The following is an 18,096-nucleotide window of genomic DNA, read 5'->3' as shown; positions in this document are numbered from 1 at the left end:
GTTTTTTTGAGAGTGTGTTTTTGAGTGTGTGTCGTTTTGAGAGTGTGTGTGTTTTTGAGAGTGTGTGTTTTTGAGTGTGAGTCGTTTTGAGAGTGTGTGTGTTTTGAGAGTGTGTGTGTTTTGAGAGTGTGTGTGTTTTTGAGAGTGTGTGTGTTTTTGAGTGTGTGTGTTTTTGAGAGTGTGTGTTTTTGAGTGTGTGTGTTTTTGAGAGTGTGTGTTTTTGAGTTTGTGAGTTTTTGAGAGTGTGTTTTTGAGTGTGTGTCGGTTTCAGAGTGTCTTTTTGAGTGTGTGTGTTTTTAGTGTGTGTTTTTGAGTGTGTGTCGGTTTGAGAGTGTGTGTGTTTTTGAGTGTGTGTTTTTGAGAGTGTGTGTTTTTGTGTGTGTGTTGGTTTGAGAGTGTGTGTGTTTTTGAGTGTGTGTGTTTTTGAGAGTGTGTGTTTTTGAGTGTGTGTCGTTTTGAGATTGTGTGTGTTATGAGTGTGTGTCGTTTTGAGAGTGTGTGTGTTTTTGAGTGTGTATGTTTTTGAGTGTGTGTCATTTTGAGAGTGTATGTGTTTTTGAGAGTGTGTGTTTTTGAGAGTGTGTGTTTTTGAGTGTGTGTCGGTTTGAGAGTGTGTGTGTTTTTGAGTGTGTGTTTTTGAGAGTGTGTGTTTTTGTGTGTGTGTTGGTTTGAGAGTGTGTGTGTTTTTGAGTGTGTGTGTTTTTGAGTGTGTGTCGTTTTGAGAGTGTGTGTGGTTTTGTATGTGTGTCGTTTTGAGAGTGTGTCTTTTTGAGAGTGTGTGTGTGTTTTTGAGAGTGTGTGTTTTTGAGAGTGTGTGTTTTTGAGTGTGTGTCGTTTTGTGTGTGTGTGTTTTTGAGTGTGTGTCGTTTTGAGAGTGTGTGTTTTTTTGAGTGTGTGTGTTTTGGAGAGTGTGTGTTTTTGAGTGTGTGTGGTTTTGAGTGTGTCGTTTTGAGAGTGTGTGTGTTTTTGAGTGTGTGTGTTTTTGAGTGTGTGTCGTTTTGAGAGTGTGTGTGGTTTTGTATGTGTGTCGTTTTGAGAGTGTGTGTTTTTTTGTGTGTGTGTGTTTTTGAGTGTGTGTGTTTTTGAGTGTGTGTCGTTTTGAGAGTGTGTCTTTTTGAGAGTGTGTGTGTTTTTGAGTGTGTGTGTTTTTGAGTGTGTGTCGTTTTGAGAGTGTGTGTTTTTTTGAGTGTGTGTGTTTTTGAGTGTGTGTGTTTTTGAGTGTGTGTCGTTTTGAGAGTGTGTGTGTTTTCGAGTGTGTGTGTTTTTGAGTGTGTGTCGTTTTGAGAATGTGTGTGTTTTTGAGTGTGTGTGTTTTTGAGTGTGTGTCGTTTTGAGAATGTGTGTGTTTTTGAGTGTGTGTGTCATTTTGAGAGTGTGTGTTTTTGAGAGTGTGTGTGTTTTTGAGAGTGTGTGTTTTTGAGTGTGTGTCGTTTTGAGTGTGTGTGTGTTTTTTTGAGAGTGTGTGTTTTTGAGTGTGTGTGTTTTTGAGTGTGTGTCGTTTTGAGAATGTGTATGTTTTTGAGTGTGTGTGTGTGTTTTTGAGAGTGTGTGTGTGTTTTTGAGTGTGTGTGTTTTTGATTGTGTGTGTTTTTGAGTGTGTGTCGTTTTGAGAATGTGTGTGTTTTTGAGTGTGTGTGTCATTTTGAGAGTGTATGTTTTTGAGAGTGTGTGCGTTTTTGAGAGTGTGTGTTTTTGAGTGTGTGTCGTTTTGAGTGTGTGTGTGTTTTTTTGAGAGTGTGTGTTTTTGAGTGTGTGTGTTTTTGAGTGTGTGTCGTTTTGAGAATGTGTATGTTTTTGAGTGTGTGTGTGTTTTTGAGAGTGTGTGTGTGTTTTTGAGTGTGTGTGTTTTTGAGTGTGTGTCGTTTTGAGAATGTGTGTGTTTTTGAGTGTGTGTGTTTTTGAGTGTGTGTCGTTTTGAGAATGTGTGTGTTTTTGAGTGTGTGTGTCATTTTGAGAGTGTGTGTTTTTGAGAGTGTGTGTGTTTTTGAGAGTGTGTGTTTTTGAGTGTGTGTCGTTTTGAGTGTGTGCGTGTTTTTTTGAGTGTGTGCGTTTTTGAGAGTGTGTGTTTTTGAGTGTGTGTCGTTTTGAGAGTGTGTCTTTTTGAGAGTGTGTGTGTGTTTTTGAGAGTGTGTCTGTGTTTTTGAGTGTGTGTGTTTTTGAGTGTGTGTCGTTTTGAGAGTGTGTGTGTTTTTGAGAGTGTGTGTTTTTGAGTGTGTGTCGTTTTGAGAGTGTGTGTGGTTTTGTATGTGTGTTGTTTTGAGAGTGTGTGTTTTTTTGTGTGTGTGTGTATTTGAGTGTGTGTGTTTTTGAGTGTGTGTCGTTTTGAGAGTGTGTCTTTTTGAGAGTGTGTGTGTTTTTGAGTGTGTGTGTTTTTGAGTGTGTGTCGTTTTGAGAATGTGTGTGTTTTTGAGAGTGTGTGTTTTTGAGAGTGTGTTTTTTTGAGTGTGTGTCGTTTTGAGTGTGTGTGTGTTTTTTTGAGTGTGTGCGTTTTTGAGAGTGTGTGTTTTTGAGTGTGTGTCGTTTTGAGAGTGTGTCTTTTTGAGAGTGTGTGTGTGTTTTTGAGAGTGTGTCTGTGTTTTTGAGTGTGTGTGTTTTTGAGAGTGTGTGTTTTTGAGTGTGTGTCGTTTTGAGAGTGTGTCTTTTTGAGAGTGTGTGTGTGTTTTTGAGTGTGTGTCGTTTTGAGAGTGTGTGTGTTTTTGAGAGTGTGTGTGTTTTTGAGTGTGTGTCATTTTGAGAATGTGTGTGTTTTTGAGTGTGTGTGTTTTTGAGTGTGTGTGTTTTTGAGAGTGTGTGTTTTTGAGAGTGTGTGTTTTTGAGTGTGTGTCGTTTTGAGTGTGTGTGTTTTTGAGTGTGTGTCGTTTTGAGAGTGTGTGTTTTTTTGAGTGTGTGTGTTTTGGAGAGTGTGTGTTTTTGAGTGTGTGTGGTTTTGAGTGTGTCGTTTTGAGAGTGTGTGTGTTTTTGAGTGTGTGTGTTTTTGAGTGTGTGTCGTTTTGAGAGTGTGTGTGGTTTTGTATGTGTGTCGTTTTGAGAGTGTGTCTTTTTGAGAGTGTGTCTGTGTTTTTGAGAGTGTGTGTGTTTTTGAGTGTGTGTCGTTTTGAGAATGTGTGTGTTTTTGAGTGTGTGTCGTTTTGAGGGTGTGTGTGGTTTTGTATGTGTGTCGTTTTGAGAGTGTGTGTTTTTTTGTGTGTGTGTGTTTTTGAGTGTGTGTGTTTTTGAGTGTGTGTCGTTTTGAGAATGTGTGTGTTTTTGAGTGTGTGTGTTTTTGAGTGTGTGTGTTTTTGAGAGTGTGTGTTTTTGAGAGTGTGTGTTTTTGAGTGTGTGTCGTTTTGTGTGTGTGTGTTTTTGAGTGTGTGTCGTTTTGAGAGTGTGTGTTTTTTTGAGTGTGTGTGTTTTGGAGAGTGTGTGTTTTTGAGTGTGTGTGGTTTTGAGTGTGTCGTTTTGAGAGTGTGTGTGTTTTTGAGTGTGTGTGTTTTTGAGTGTGTGTCGTTTTGAGAGTGTGTGTGGTTTTGTATGTGTGTCGTTTTGAGAGTGTGTGTTTTTTTGTGTGTGTGTGTTTTTGAGTGTGTGTGTTTTTGAGTGTGTGTCGTTTTGAGAGTGTGTCTTTTTGAGAGTGTGTGTGTTTTTGAGTGTGTGTGTTTTTGAGTGTGTGTCGTTTTGAGAGTGTGTGTTTTTTTGAGTGTGTGTGTTTTTGAGTGTGTGTGGTTTTGAGTGTGTCGTTTTGAGAGGTGTGTGTGTTTTTGAGAGTGTGTGTTTTTGAGTGTGTGTGGTTTTGAGTGTGTCGTTTTGAGAGGTGTGTGTGTTTTTGAGAGTGTGTGTGTTTTTGAGTGTGTGTGTTTTTGAGAGTGTGTGTTTTTGAGAGTGTGTGTTTTTGAGAGTGTGTTTTTGAGAGTGTGTGTTTTTGAGTGTGTGTCGTTTTGAGTGTGTGTGGGTTTTTTTAGTGTGTGTGTGTTTTTGAGTGTGTGTCGTTTTGAGTGTGTGTGTGTTTTTGAGTGTGTGTGTTTTTGAGTGTGTGTCGTTTTGAGAGTGTGTGTGTTTTTGAGTGTGTGTGTTTTTGAGTGTGTGTGTGTTTTTGAGTGTGTGTGTTTTTGAGTGTGTGTGTTTTTGAGTGTGTGTGTTTTTGAGTGTGTGTCGTTTTTAGAGTGTGTGTGTTTTTGAGAGTGTGTGTGTTTTTGAGTGTGTGTGTTTTTGAGTGTGTGTCGTTTTGATAGTGTGTGTGTTTTTGAGAGAGTGTGTGTTTTTGAGTGTGTGTGTTTTTGAGTGTGTGTCGTTTTGAGAGTGTGTGTGGTTTTGTATGTGTGTCGTTTTGAGAGTGTGTGTTTTTTTTTGTGTGTGTGTTTTTGAGTGTGTGTGTTTTTGAGTGTGTGTCGTTTTGAGAATGTGTGTGTTTTTGAGTGTGTGTGTTTTTGAGTGTGTGTGTTTTTGAGAGTGTGTGTTTTTGAGAGTGTGTGTTTTTGAGTGTGTGTCGTTTTGAGAGTGTGTGTTTTTTTGAGTGTGTGTGTTTTGGAGAGTGTGTGTTTTTGAGTGTGTGTGGTTTTGAGTGTGTCGTTTTGAGAGTGTGTGTGTTTTTGAGTGTGTGTGTTTTTGCGTGTGTGTGTTTTTGAGTGTGTGTCGTTTTGAGAGTGTGTGTTTTTTTGAGTGTGTGTTTTTTTGAGTGTGTGTGTTTTTGAGAGTGTGTGTTTTTGAGTGTGTGTCGTTTTGAGAGTGTGTGTTTTTTTGAGAGTGTGTGTTTTTGAGAGTGTGTGTTTTTGAGTGTGTGTCGTTTTGAGTGTGTGTGTGTTTTTTTGAGTGTGTGCGTTTTTGAGAGTGTGTGTTTTTGAGTGTGTGTCGTTTTGAGAGTGTGTCTTTTTGAGAGTGTGTGTGTGTTTTTGAGAGTGTGTCTGTGTTTTTGAGTGTGTGTGTTTTTGAGAGTGTGTGTTTTTGAGTGTGTGTCGTTTTGAGAGTGTGTCTTTTTGAGAGTGTGTGTGTGTTTTTGAGTGTGTGTCCTTTTGAGAGTGTGTGTGTTTTTGAGAGTGTGTGTGTTTTTGAGTGTGTGTCGTTTTGAGAATGTGTGTGTTTTTGAGTGTGTGTGTTTTTGAGTGTGTGTGTTTTTGAGAGTGTGTGTTTTTGAGAGTGTGTGTTTTTGAGTGTGTGTCGTTTTGAGTGTGTGTGTTTTTGAGTGTGTGTCGTTTTGAGAGTGTGTTTTTTTGAGTGTGTGTGTTTTGGAGAGTGTGTGGTTTTGAGTGTGTCGTTTTGAGAGTGTGTGTGTTTTTGAGTGTGTGTGTTTTTGAGTGTGTGTCGTTTTGAGAGTGTGTGTGGTTTTGTATGTGTGTCGTTTTGAGAGTGTGTCTTTTTGAGAGTGTGTGTGTGTTTTTGAGAGTGTGTGTGTTTTTGAGTGTGTGTCGTTTTGAGAGTGTGTGTGTTTTTGAGTGTGTGTGTTTTTGAGTGTGTGTCGTTTTGAGAGTGTGTGTGGTTTTGAGTGTGTCGTTTTGAGAGTGTGTGTGTTTTTGAGTGTGTGTGTTTTTGAGTGTGTGTCGTTTTGAGTGTGTGTGTTTTTGAGTGTGTGTCGTTTTGAGAATGTGTGTGTTTTTGAGTGTGTGTCGTTTTGAGAGTGTGTGTGGTTTTGTATGTGTGTCGTTTTGAGAGTGTGTGTTTTTTTGTGTGTGTGTGTTTTTGAGTGTGTGTGTTTTTGAGTGTGTGTCGTTTTGAGAATGTGTGTGTTTTTGAGTGTGTGTGTTTTTGAGTGTGTGTGTTTTTGAGAGTGTGTGTTTTTGAGAGTGTGTGTTTTTGAGTGTGTGTCGTTTTGAGAGTGTGTGTTTTTTTGAGTGTGTGTGTTTTGGAGAGTGTGTGTTTTTGAGTGTGTGTGGTTTTGAGTGTGTCGTTTTGAGAGTGTGTGTGTTTTTGAGAGTGTGTGTGTTTTTGAGAGTGTGTGTTTTTGAGTGTGTGTGTTTTTGAGTGTGTGTCGTTTTGAGAGTGTGTGTTTTTTTGAGTGTGTGTTTTTTTGAGTGTGTGTGTTTTTGAGAGTGTGTGTTTTTGAGTGTGTGTGGTTTTGAGTGTGTCGTTTTGAGAGGTGTGTGTGTTTTTGAGAGTGTGTGTGTTTTTGAGAGTGTGTGTTTTTGAGTGTGTGTGTTTTTGAGAGTGTGTGTTTTTGAGTGTGTGTGTTTTTGAGTGTGTGTGTTTTTGAGTGTGTGTCGTTTTGAGAATGTGTGTGTATTTGAGTGTGTGTGTTTTTGAGTGTGTGTCGTTTTGAGAGTGTGTGTGTTTTTGAGAGTCTGTGTTTTTGAGAGTGTGTGTTTTTGAGTGTGTTTCATTTTGAGAGTGTGTCTTTTTGAGAGTGTGTGTGTTTTTGAGTGTGTTTCGTTTTGAGAGTGTCTCTTTTTGAGAGTGTGTGTGTTTTTGAGAGTGTGTGTTTTTGAGAGTGTGTGTTTTTGAGTGTGTGTGTGTTTATGAGTGTGTGTCGTTTTGAGAGTGTGTGTCTTTTTGAGTGTGTGTGTTTTTGAGTGTGTGTTTTGAGAGTGTGTGTGTTTTCGAGTGTGTGTGTTTTTGAGTGTGTGTGTTTTTGAGAGTGTGTCGTTTTGAGAGTGTGTGTGTTTTTGAGTGTGTGTGTTTTTGAGAGTGTGTCGTTTTGATAGTGTGTCTTTTTGAGAGTGTGTGTTTTTGAGAGTGTGTGTGTTTTTGAGAGTGTGTGTTTTTGAGTGTGTGTCGTTTTGAGAGTGTGTGTTTTTGAGTGTGTGTGGTTTTGAGTGTGTCGTTTTGAGAGTGTGTGTTTTTGAGAGTGTGTGTGTTTTTGAGAGTGTGTGTTTTTGAGTGTGTGTAGTTTTGAGAGTGTGTGTTTTTGAGTGTGTGTGTTTTTGAGTGTGTGTGTTTTTGGGAGTGTGTGTTTTTGAGAGTGTGTGTTTTTGTGTGTGTGTCGGTTTGAGAGTGTGTGTGTTTTTGAGTGTGTGTTTTTGAGAGTGTGTGTGTTTTTGAGTGTGTGTGTTTTTGAGAGTGTGTGTTTTTGAGTGTGTGTTTTTGAGAGTGTGTGTTTTTGAGTGTGTGTGTTTTTGAGTGTGTGTGTTTTTGAGAGTGTGTGTTTTTGAGAGTGTGTGTTTTTGAGTGTGTGTCGTTTTGAGAGTGTGTGTGTTTTTGAGAGTGTGTGTTTTTGAGAGTGTGTGTTTTTGAGTGTGTGTCGGTTTGAGAGTGTGTGTGTTTTTGAGTGTGTATGTGTTTTTGAGCGTGTGTGTTTGTGAGTGTGTGTCGTTTTGAGAGTGTGTGTTTTTGAGAGTGTGTGTGTTTTTGAGAGTGTGTGTTTTTGAGAGTGTGTGTTTTTGAGAGTGTGTGTTTTGAGTGTGTGTCGTTTTGAGAGTGTGTGTGTTTTTGAGTGTGTGTTTTTGAGTGTGTGTGTGTTTTTGAGTGTGTGTGTTTTTGAGTGTGTGTCAGTTTGAGAGTGTGTGTGTTTTTGAGTGTGTGTCGTTTTGAGATTGTGTGTTTGTGAGTGTGTGTCGTTGTGAGTGTGTGTGTGTTTTTGAGTGTGTGTTTTTTTGAGAGTGTGTTTTTGAGTGTGTGTCGTTTTGAGAGTGTGTGTGTTTTTGAGAGTGTGTGTTTTTGAGTGTGAGTCGTTTTGAGAGTGTGTGTGTTTTGAGAGTGTGTGTGTTTTGAGAGTGTGTGTGTTTTGAGAGTGTGTGTGTTTTTGAGAGTGTGTGTGTTTTTGAGTGTGTGTGTTTTTGAGAGTGTGTGTTTTTGAGTGTGTGTGTTTTTGAGAGTGTGTGTCTTTTTGAGTGTGTGTGTTTTTGAGTTTGTGAGTTTTTGAGAGTGTGTTTTTGAGTGTGTGTCGGTTTCAGAGTGTCTTTTTGAGTGTGTGTGTTTTTAGTGTGTGTTTTTGAGTGTGTGTCGGTTTGAGAGTGTGTGTGTTTTTGAGTGTGTGTTTTTGAGAGTGTGTGTTTTTGTGTGTGTGTTGGTTTGAGAGTGTGTGTGTTTTTGAGTGTGTGTGTTTTTGAGAGTGTGTGTTTTTGAGTGTGTGTCGTTTTGAGATTGTGTGTGTTTTTGAGTGTGTGTCGTTTTGAGAGTGTGTGTGTTTTTGAGAGTGTGTGTTTTTGAGAGTGTGTGTTTTTGAGTGTGTGTCGGTTTGAGAGTGTGTGTGTTTTTGAGTGTGTGTTTTTGAGAGTGTGTGTTTTTGTGTGTGTGTTGGTTTGAGAGTGTGTGTGTTTTTGAGTGTGTATGTTTTTGAGTGTGTGTCATTTTGAGAGTGTATGTGTTTTTGAGAGTGTGTGTTTTTGAGAGTGTGTGTTTTTGAGTGTGTGTCGGTTTGAGAGTGTGTGTGTTTTTGAGTGTGTGTTTTTGAGAGTGTGTGTTTTTGTGTGTGTGTTGGTTTGAGAGTGTGTGTGTTTTTGAGTGTGTGTGTTTTTGAGTGTGTGTCATTTTGAGAGTTCGTGTGTTTTTGAGAGTGTGTGTTTTTGAGAGTGTGTGTTTTTGAGTGTGTGTCGTTTTGAGAGTGTGTGTGTTTTTGAGTGTGTGTGTTTTTGAGTGTGTATGTTTTTGAGTGTGTGTCATTTTGAGAGTGTGTGTGTTTTTGAGTGTGTGTGTTTTTGAGTGTGTGTCGGCTTGAGAGTGTGTGTCGTTTTGAGAGTGTGTGTGTTTTTGAGAGAGTGTTTTTGAGAGTGTGTGTTTTTGAGTGTGTGTCGGTTTGAGAGTGTGTGTGTTTTTGAGTGGGTGTCGGTTTGAGAGTGTGTGTGTTTTTGAGTGTGTCGTTTTGAGATTGTGTGTTTGTGAGTGTGTGTCGTTTTGAGAGTGTGTGTGTTTTTGAGTGTGTGTGTTTTTGAGTGTGTGTGTTTTTGAGTGTGTGTCGTTTTGAGAGTGTGTGTGTTTTTGAGTGTGTGTGTTTTTGAGAGTGTGTTTTTGAGTGTGTGTGTTTTTGAGTGTGTGTGTGTTTTTGAGTGTTTGTGTTTTTGAGAGTGTGTGTTTTTGAGTGTGTGTCGGTTTGAGAGTGTGTGTGTTTTTGAGTGTGTGTCGTTTTGAGAATGTGTGTGTTTTTGAGTGTGTGTGTTTTTGAGTGTGTGTTTTTGAGAGTGTGTGTTTTTGAGTGTGTATGTTTTTGAGTGTGTGTCGTTTTGAGAGTGTGTGTCGTTTTGAGAGTGTGTGTGTTTTTGAGGGTGTGTTTTTGAGAGTATGTGTGTTTTTGAGTGTGTGTGTGTTTTTGAGTGTGTGTGTTTTTGAGTGTGTGTGTGTTTTTGAGTGTGTGTGTTTTTGAGTGTGTGTGTTTTTGAGTGTGTGTGTTTTTGTGTGTGTGTCGGTTTGAGAGTGTGTGTGTTTTTGAGTGTTTGTTTTTGAGAGTGTGTGTTTTTGAGTGTGTGTGTTTTTGAGTGTGTGTCGTTTTGAGATTGTGTGTGTTTTTGAGTGTGTGTTTTTGAGAGTGTGTGTGTTTTTGAGAGTGTGTGTGTTTTTGAGTGTGTGTTTTTGAGAGTGTGTGTGTTTTTGAGAGTGTGTGTTTTTGAGTGTGTGTGTGTTTTTGAGTGTGTGTTTTTGAGTGTGTGTCGTTTTGAGAGTGTGTGTGTTTTTGAGTGTGTGTGTGTTTTTGAGAGTGTGTGTTTTTGAGAGTGTGTGTGTTTTTGAGTGTGTGTGTTTTTGAGTGTGTATGTTTTTGAGTGTGTGTCGTTTTGAGAGTGTGTGTTTTTTTGAGAGTGTGTGTTTTTGAGAGTGTGTGTTTTTGAGTGTGTGTCGTTTTGAGTGTGTGTGTGTTTTTTTGAGTGTGTGCGTTTTTGAGAGTGTGTGTTTTTGAGTGTGTGTCGTTTTGAGAGTGTGTCTTTTTGAGAGTGTGTGTGTGTTTTTGAGAGTGTGTCTGTGTTTTTGAGTGTGTGTGTTTTTGAGAGTGTGTGTTTTTGAGTGTGTGTCGTTTTGAGAGTGTGTCTTTTTGAGAGTGTGTGTGTGTTTTTGAGTGTGTGTCGTTTTGAGAGTGTGTGTGTTTTTGAGAGTGTGTGTGTTTTTGAGTGTGTGTCGTTTTGAGAATGTGTGTGTTTTTGAGTGTGTGTGTTTTTGAGTGTGTGTGTTTTTGAGAGTGTGTGTTTTTGAGAGTGTGTGTTTTTGAGTGTGTGTCGTTTTGAGTGTGTGTGTTTTTGAGTGTGTGTCGTTTTGAGAGTGTGTTTTTTTGAGTGTGTGTGTTTTGGAGAGTGTGTGTTTTTGAGTGTGTGTGGTTTTGAGTGTGTCGTTTTGAGAGTGTGTGTGTTTTTGAGTGTGTGTGTTTTTGAGTGTGTGTCGTTTTGAGAGTGTGTGTGGTTTTGTATGTGTGTCGTTTTGAGAGTGTGTCTTTTTGAGAGTGTGTGTGTGTTTTTGAGAGTGTGTGTGTTTTTGAGTGTGTGTCGTTTTGAGAGTGTGTGTGTTTTTGAGTGTGTGTGTTTTTGAGTGTGTGTCGTTTTGAGAGTGTGTGTGGTTTTGAGTGTGTCGTTTTGAGAGTGTGTGTGTTTTTGAGTGTGTGTGTTTTTGAGTGTGTGTCGTTTTGAGAGTGTGTGTGGTTTTGTATGTGTGTCGTTTTGAGAGTGTGTCTTTTTGAGAGTGTGTCTGTGTTTTTGAGAGTGTGTGTGTTTTTGAGTGTGTGTCGTTTTGAGAATGTGTGTGTTTTTGAGTGTGTGTCGTTTTGAGAGTGTGTGTGGTTTTGTATGTGTGTCATTTTGAGAGTGTGTGTTTTTTTGTGTGTGTGTGTTTTTGAGTGTGTGTGTTTTTGAGTGTGTGTCGTTTTGAGAATGTGTGTGTTTTTGAGTGTGTGTGTTTTTGAGTGTGTGTGTTTTTGAGAGTGTGTGTTTTTGAGAGTGTGTGTTTTTGAGTGTGTGTCGTTTTGTGTGTGTGTGTTTTTGAGTGTGTGTCGTTTTGAGAGTGTGTGTTTTTTTGAGTGTGTGTGTTTTGGAGAGTGTGTGTGTTTTTGAGTGTTTGTGTTTTTGAGAGTGTGTGTTTTTGAGTGTGTGTGTTTTTGAGAGTGTGTTTTTGAGTGTGTGTGTTTTTGAGTGTGTGTGTGTTTTTGAGTGTTTGTGTTTTTGAGAGTGTGTGTTTTTGAGTGTGTGTCGGTTTGAGAGTGTGTGTGTTTTTGAGTGTGTGTCGTTTTGAGAGTGTGTGTGTTTTTGAGTGTGTGTGTTTTTGAGTGTGTGTGTTTTTGAGAGTGTGTGTTTTTGAGTGTGTGTCGTTTTGAGAGTGTGTGTCGTTTTGAGAGTGTGTGTGTTTTTGAGGGTGTGTTTTTGAGAGTATGTGTGTTTTTGAGAGTGTGTTTTTGAGTGTGTGTGTTTTTGTGTGTGTGTCGGTTTGAGAGTGTGTGTGTTTTTGAGTGTTTGTTTTTGAGAGTGTGTGTTTTTGAGTGTGTGTGTTTTTGATTGTGTGTGTTTTTGAGTGTGTGTCGTTTTGAGATTGTGTGTGTTTTTGAGTGTGTGTTTTTGAGAGTGTGTGTGTTTTTGAGAGTGTGTGTGTTTTTGAGTGTGTGTTTTTGAGAGTGTGTGTGTTTTTGAGAGTGTGTGTTTTTGAGTGTGTGTGTGTTTTTGAGTGTGTGTTTTTGAGTGTGTGTCGTTTTGAGAGTGTGTGTGTTTTTGAGTGTGTGTGTGTTTTTGAGAGTGTGTGTTTTTGAGAGTGTGTGTGTTTTTGAGTGTGTGTGTTTTTGAGTGTGTATGTTTTTGAGTGTGTGTCGTTTTGAGAGTGTGTGTTTTTTTGAGAGTGTGTGTTTTTGAGAGTGTGTGTTTTTGAGTGTGTGTCGTTTTGAGTGTGTGTGTGTTTTTTTGAGTGTGTGCGTTTTTGAGAGTGTGTGTTTTTGAGTGTGTGTCGTTTTGAGAGTGTGTCTTTTTGAGAGTGTGTGTGTGTTTTTGAGAGTGTGTCTGTGTTTTTGAGTGTGTGTGTTTTTGAGAGTGTGTGTTTTTGAGTGTGTGTCGTTTTGAGAGTGTGTCTTTTTGAGAGTGTGTGTGTGTTTTTGAGTGTGTGTCGTTTTGAGAGTGTGTGTGTTTTTGAGAGTGTGTGTGTTTTTGAGTGTGTGTCGTTTTGAGAATGTGTGTGTTTTTGAGTGTGTGTGTTTTTGAGTGTGTGTGTTTTTGAGAGTGTGTGTTTTTGAGAGTGTGTGTTTTTGAGTGTGTGTCGTTTTGAGTGTGTGTGTTTTTGAGTGTGTGTCGTTTTGAGAGTGTGTTTTTTTGAGTGTGTGTGTTTTGGAGAGTGTGTGTTTTTGAGTGTGTGTGGTTTTGAGTGTGTCGTTTTGAGAGTGTGTGTGTTTTTGAGTGTGTGTGTTTTTGAGTGTGTGTCGTTTTGAGAGTGTGTGTGGTTTTGTATGTGTGTCGTTTTGAGAGTGTGTCTTTTTGAGAGTGTGTGTGTGTTTTTGAGAGTGTGTGTGTTTTTGAGTGTGTGTCGTTTTGAGAGTGTGTGTGTTTTTGAGTGTGTGTGTTTTTGAGTGTGTGTCGTTTTGAGAGTGTGTGTGGTTTTGAGTGTGTCGTTTTGAGAGTGTGTGTGTTTTTGAGTGTGTGTGTTTTTGAGTGTGTGTCGTTTTGAGAGTGTGTGTGGTTTTGTATGTGTGTCGTTTTGAGAGTGTGTCTTTTTGAGAGTGTGTCTGTGTTTTTGAGAGTGTGTGTGTTTTTGAGTGTGTGTCGTTTTGAGAATGTGTGTGTTTTTGAGTGTGTGTCGTTTTGAGAGTGTGTGTGGTTTTGTATGTGTGTCATTTTGAGAGTGTGTGTTTTTTTGTGTGTGTGTGTTTTTGAGTGTGTGTGTTTTTGAGTGTGTGTCGTTTTGAGAATGTGTGTGTTTTTGAGTGTGTGTGTTTTTGAGTGTGTGTGTTTTTGAGAGTGTGTGTTTTTGAGAGTGTGTGTTTTTGAGTGTGTGTCGTTTTGTGTGTGTGTGTTTTTGAGTGTGTGTCGTTTTGAGAGTGTGTGTTTTTTTGAGTGTGTGTGTTTTGGAGAGTGTGTGTTTTTGAGTGTGTGTGGTTTTGAGTGTGTCGTTTTGAGAGTGTGTGTGTTTTTGAGTGTGTGTGTTTTTGAGTGTGTGTCGTTTTGAGAGTGTGTGTGGTTTTGTATGTGTGTCGTTTTGAGAGTGTGTGTTTTTTTGTGTGTGTGTGTTTTTGAGTGTGTGTGTTTTTGAGTGTGTGTCGTTTTGAGAGTGTGTCTTTTTGAGAGTGTGTGTGTTTTTGTGTGTGTGTGTTTTTGAGTGTGTGTCGTTTTGAGAGTGTGTGTTTTTTTGAGTGTGTGTGTTTTTGAGTGTGTGTGGTTTTGAGTGTGTCGTTTTGAGAGGTGTGTGTGTTTTTGAGAGTGTGTGTTTTTGAGTGTGTGTGGTTTTGAGTGTGTCGTTTTGAGAGGTGTGTGTGTTTTTGAGAGTGTGTGTGTTTTTGAGTGTGTGTGTTTTTGAGAGTGTGTGGTTTTGAGAGTGTGTGTTTTTGAGTGTGTGTTTTTGAGAGTGTGTGTTTTTGAGTGTGTGTGTGTTTTTGAGTGTGTGTGTTTTTGAGTGTGTGTGTTTTTGAGTGTGTGTGTTTTTGAGTGTGTGTCGTTTTTAGAGTGTGTGTGTTTTTGAGAGTGTGTGTGTTTTTGAGTGTGTGTGTTTTTGAGTGTGTGTCGTTTTGATAGTGTGTGTGTTTTTGAGAGTGTGTGTGTTTTTGAGTGTGTGTGTTTTTGAGTGTGTGTCGTTTTGAGAGTGTGTGTTTTTTTGTGTGTGTGTGTTTTTGAGTGTGTGTGTTTTTGAGAGTGTGTGTTTTTGAGAGTGTGTGTTTTTGAGTGTGTGTCGTTTTGAGAGTGTGCGTTTTTTTGAGTGTGTGTGTTTTGGAGAGTGTGTGTTTTTGAGTGTGTGTGGTTTTGAGTGTGTCGTTTTGAGAGTGTGTGTGTTTTTGAGAGTGTGTGTGTTTTTGAGAGTGTGTGTTTTTGAGTGTGTGTGTTTTTGAGTGTGTGTCGTTTTGAGAGTGTGTGTTTTTTTGAGTGTGTGTTTTTTTGAGTGTGTGTGTTTTTGAGAGTGTGTGTTTTTGAGTGTGTGTGGTTTTGAGTGTGTCGTTTTGAGAGGTGTGTGTGTTTTTGAGTGTGTGTGTTTTTGAGAGTGTGTGTTTTTGAGTGTGTGTGTTTTTGAGAGTGTGTGTTTTTGAGTGTGTGTGTGTTTTTGAGTGTGTGTGTTTTTGAGTGTGTGTGTTTTTGAGTGTGTGTGTTTTTGAGTGTGTGTGTTTTTGAGTGTGTGTCGTTTTGAGAATGTGTGTGTTTTTGAGTGTGTGTGTTTTTGAGTGTGTGTCGTTTTGAGAGTGTGTGTGTTTTTGAGAGTCTGTGTTTTTGAGAGTGTGTGTTTTTGAGTGTGTTTCATTTTGAGAGTGTGTCTTTTTGAGAGTGTGTGTGTTTTTGAGTGTGTTTCGTTTTGAGAGTGTCTCTTTTTGAGAGTGTGTGTGTTTTTGAGAGTGTGTGTTTTTGAGAGTGTGTGTTTTTGAGTGTGTGTGTGTTTTTGAGTGTGTGTCGTTTTGAGAGTGTGTGTCTTTTTGAGTGTGTGTGTTTTTGAGTGTGTGTGTTTTGAGAGTGTGTGTGTTTTCGAGTGTGTGTGTTTTTGAGTGTGTGTGTTTTTGAGAGTGTGTGTTTTAGAGTGTGTGTCGTTTTGAGAGTGTGTGTGTTTTTGAGTGTGTGTGTTTTTGAGAGTGTGTCGTTTTGATAGTGTGTCTTTTTGAGAGTGTGTGTTTTTGAGAGTGTGTGTGTTTTTGAGAGTGTGTGTTTTTGAGTGTGTGTCGTTTTGAGAGTGTGTGTTTTTGAGTGTGTGTGGTTTTGAGTGTGTCGTTTTGAGAGTGTGTGTTTTTGAGAGTGTGTGTGTTTTTGAGAGTGTGTGTTTTTGAGTGTGTGTAGTTTTGAGAGTGTGTGTTTTTGAGTGTGTGTGTTTTTGAGTGTGTGTGTTTTTGGGAGTGTGTGTTTTTGAGTGTGTGTGTTTTTGAGTGTGTGTGTTTTTGAGAGTGTGTGTTTTTGAGTGTGTGTGTTTTTGAGTGTGTGTGTTTTTGAGAGTGTGTGTTTTTGAGAGTGTGTGTTTTTGAGAGTGTGTGTTTTTGAGTGTGTGTCGTTTTGAGAGTGTGTGTGTTTTTGAGAGTGTGTGTTTTTGAGAGTGTGTGTTTTTGAGTGTGTGTCGGTTTGAGAGTGTGTGTGTTTTTGAGTGTGTATGTGTTTTTGAGCGTGTGTGTTTGTGAGTGTGTGTCGTTTTGAGAGTGTGTGTGTTTTTGAGAGTGTGTGTTTTGAGTGTGTGTCGTTTTGAGAGTGTGTGTGTTTTTGAGTGTGTGTTTTTGAGTGTGTGTGTGTTTTTGAGTGTGTGTGTTTTTGAGTGTGTGTCGGTTTGAGAGTGTGTGTGTTTTTGAGTGTGTGTCGTTTTGAGATTGTGTGTTTGTGAGTGTGTGTCGTTGTGAGTGTGTGTGTGTTTTTGAGTGTGTGTGTTTTTGAGAGTGTGTGTTTTTGAGTGTGAGTCGTTTTGAGAGTGTGTGTGTTTTGAGAGTGTGTGTGTTTTGAGAGTGTGTGTGTTTTGAGAGTGTGTGTGTTTTTGAGAGTGTGTGTGTTTTTGAGTGTGTGTGTTTTTGAGAGTGTGTGTTTTTGAGAGTGTGTGTCTTTTTGAGTGTGTGTGTTTTTGAGTTTGTGAGTTTTTGAGAGTGTGTGTCTTTTTGAGTGTGTGTGTTTTTGAGTTTGTGAGTTTTTGAGAGTGTGTTTTTGAGTGTGTGTCGGTTTCAGAGTGTCTTTTTGAGTGTGTGTGTTTTTAGTGTGTGTTTTTGAGTGTGTGTCTGTTTGAGAGTGTGTGTGTTTTTGAGTGTGTGTTTTTGAGAGTGTGTGTTTTTGTGTGTGTGTTGGTTTGAGAGTGTGTGTGTTTTTGAGTGTGTGTGTTTTTGAGAGTGTGTGTTTTTGAGTGTGTGTCGTTTTGAGATTGTGTGTGTTTTTGAGTGTGTGTCGTTTTGAGAGTGTGTGTGTTTTTGAGAGTGTGTGTTTTTGAGAGTGTGTGTTTTTGAGTGTGTGTCGGTTTGAGAGTGTGTGTGTTTTTGAGTGTGTGTTTTTGAGAGTGTGTGTTTTTGTGTGTGTGTTGGTTTGAGAGTGTGTGTGTTTTTGAGTGTGTGTGTTTTTGAGTGTGTGTCATTTTGAGAGTTCGTGTGTTTTTGAGAGTGTGTGTTTTTGAGTGTGTGTCGTTTTGAGAGTGTGTGTGTTTTTGAGTGTGTGTGTTTTTGAGTGTGTATGTTTTTGAGTGTGTGTCATTTTGAGAGTGTGTGTGTTTTTGAGTGTGTGTGTTTTTGAGTGTGTGTCGGCTTGAGAGTGTGTGTCGTTTTGAGAGTGTGTGTGTTTTTGAGAGAGTGTTTTTGAGAGTGTGTGTTTTTGAGTGTGTGTCGGTTTGAGAGTGTGTGTGTTTTTGAGTGTGTGTCGTTTTGAGATTGTGTGTTTGTGAGTGTGTGTCGTTTTGAGAGTGTGTGTGTTTTTGAGTGTGTGTGTTTTTGAGTGTGTGTGTTTTTGAGTGTGTGTCGTTTTGAGAGTGTGTGTGTTTTTGAGTGTGTGTGTTTTTGAGAGTGTGTTTTTGAGAGTGTGTTTTTGAGTGTGTGTGTTTTTGAGTGTGTGTGTGTTTTTGAGTGTTTGTGTTTTTGAGAGTGTGTGTTTTTGAGTGTGTGTCGGTTTGAGAGTGTGTGTGTTTTTGAGTGTGTGTCGTTTTGAGAATGTGTGTGTTTTTGAGTGTGTGTGTTTTTGAGTGTGTGTGTTTTTGAGAGTGTGTGTTTTTGAGTGTGTGTCGTTTTGAGAGTGTGTGTCGTTTTGAGAGTGTGTGTGTTTTTGAGGGTGTGTTTTTGAGAGTATGTGTGTTTTTGAGAGTGTGTTTTTGAGTGTGTGTGTTTTTGTGTGTGTGTCGGTTTGAGAGTGTGTGTGTTTTTGAGTGTTTGTTTTTGAGAGTGTGTGTTTTTGAGTGTGTGTGTTTTTGATTGTGTGTGTTTTTGAGTGTGTGTCGTTTTGAGATTGTGTGTGTTTTTGAGTGTGTGTTTTTGAGAGTGTGTGTGTTTTTGAGTGTGTGTTTTTGAGAGTGTGTGTGTTTTTGAGAGTGTGTGTTTTTGAGTGTGTGTGTGTTTTTGAGTGTGTGTTTTTGAGTGTGTGTCGTTTTGAGAGTGTGTGTGTTTTTGAGTGTGTGTGTGTTTTTGAGAGTGTGTGTTTTTGAGTGTGTGTGTTTTTGAGTGTGTATGTTTTTGAGTGTGTGTCATTTTGAGAGTGTGTGTGTTTTTGAGTGTGTGTGTTTTTGAGAGTGTGTGTTTTTGAGTGTGTGTCGTTTTGAGAGTGTGTGTGTTTTTGAGAGAGTGTTTTTGAGAGTGTGTGTTTTTGAGTGTGTGTCGGTTTGAGAGTGTGTGTGTTTTTGAGTGGGTGTCGGTTTGAGAGTGTGTGTGTTTGTGAGTGTGTGTCGTTTTGAGAGTGTGTGTGTTTTTGAGTGTGTGTGTTTTTGAGTGTGTGTGTTTTTGAGTGTGTGTCGTTTTGAGAGTGTGTGTGTTTTTGAGTGTGTGTGTTTTTGAGAGTGTGTTTTTGAGTGTGTGTGTTTTTGAGTGTGTGTGTGTTTTTGAGTGTTTGTGTTTTTGAGAGTGTGTGTTTTTGAGTGTGTGTCGGTTTGAGAGTGTGTGTGTTTTTGAGTGTGTGTCGGTTTGAGAGTGTGTGTGTTTTTGAGTGTGTGTGTTTTTGAGTGTGTGTGTTTTTGAGAGTGTGTGTTTTTGAGTGTGTATGTTTTTGAGTGTGTGTCGTTTTGAGAGTGTGTGTCGTTTTGAGAGTGTGTGTGTTTTTGAGGGTGTGTTTTTGAGAGTGTGTTTTTGAGTGTGTGTGTTTTTGAGAGTGTGTGTTTTTGAGAGTGTGTGTCTTTTTGAGTGTGTGTGTTTTTGAGTTTGTGAGTTTTTGAGAGTGTGTGTCTTTTTGAGTGTGTGTGTTTTTGAGTTTGTGAGTTTTTGAGAGTGTGTTTTTGAGTGTGTGTCGGTTTCAGAGTGTCTTTTTGAGTGTGTGTGTTTTTAGTGTGTGTTTTTGAGTGTGTGTCTGTTTGAGAGTGTGTGTGTTTTTGAGTGTGTGTTTTTGAGAGTGTGTGTTTTTGTGTGTGTGTTGGTTTGAGAGTGTGTGTGTTTTTGAGTGTGTGTGTTTTTGAGAGTGTGTGTTTTTGAGTGTGTGTCGTTTTGAGATTGTGTGTGTTTTTGAGTGTGTGTCGTTTTGAGAGTGT

General features: G+C 39.1%; 1 protein-coding gene across 1 annotated transcript in view; it reads right to left on the bottom strand.

Moving 5' to 3' along the window:
• The window catches only part of LOC140470123 (mitochondrial carnitine/acylcarnitine carrier protein-like), a 224,739-nt gene that overhangs the window by 203,781 nt on the left and 2,862 nt on the right, over positions 1–18,096 (bottom strand). The window lies entirely within an intron of this gene.

This window comes from Chiloscyllium punctatum, chromosome 50, assembly GCF_047496795.1.
Source record: "Chiloscyllium punctatum isolate Juve2018m chromosome 50, sChiPun1.3, whole genome shotgun sequence".
Taxonomy (NCBI): Eukaryota; Metazoa; Chordata; class Chondrichthyes; order Orectolobiformes; family Hemiscylliidae; genus Chiloscyllium; species Chiloscyllium punctatum.
The sequence above is the reverse complement of the archived record's forward strand: the minus strand, read 5'-3'. Positions and strand labels throughout refer to the sequence as shown.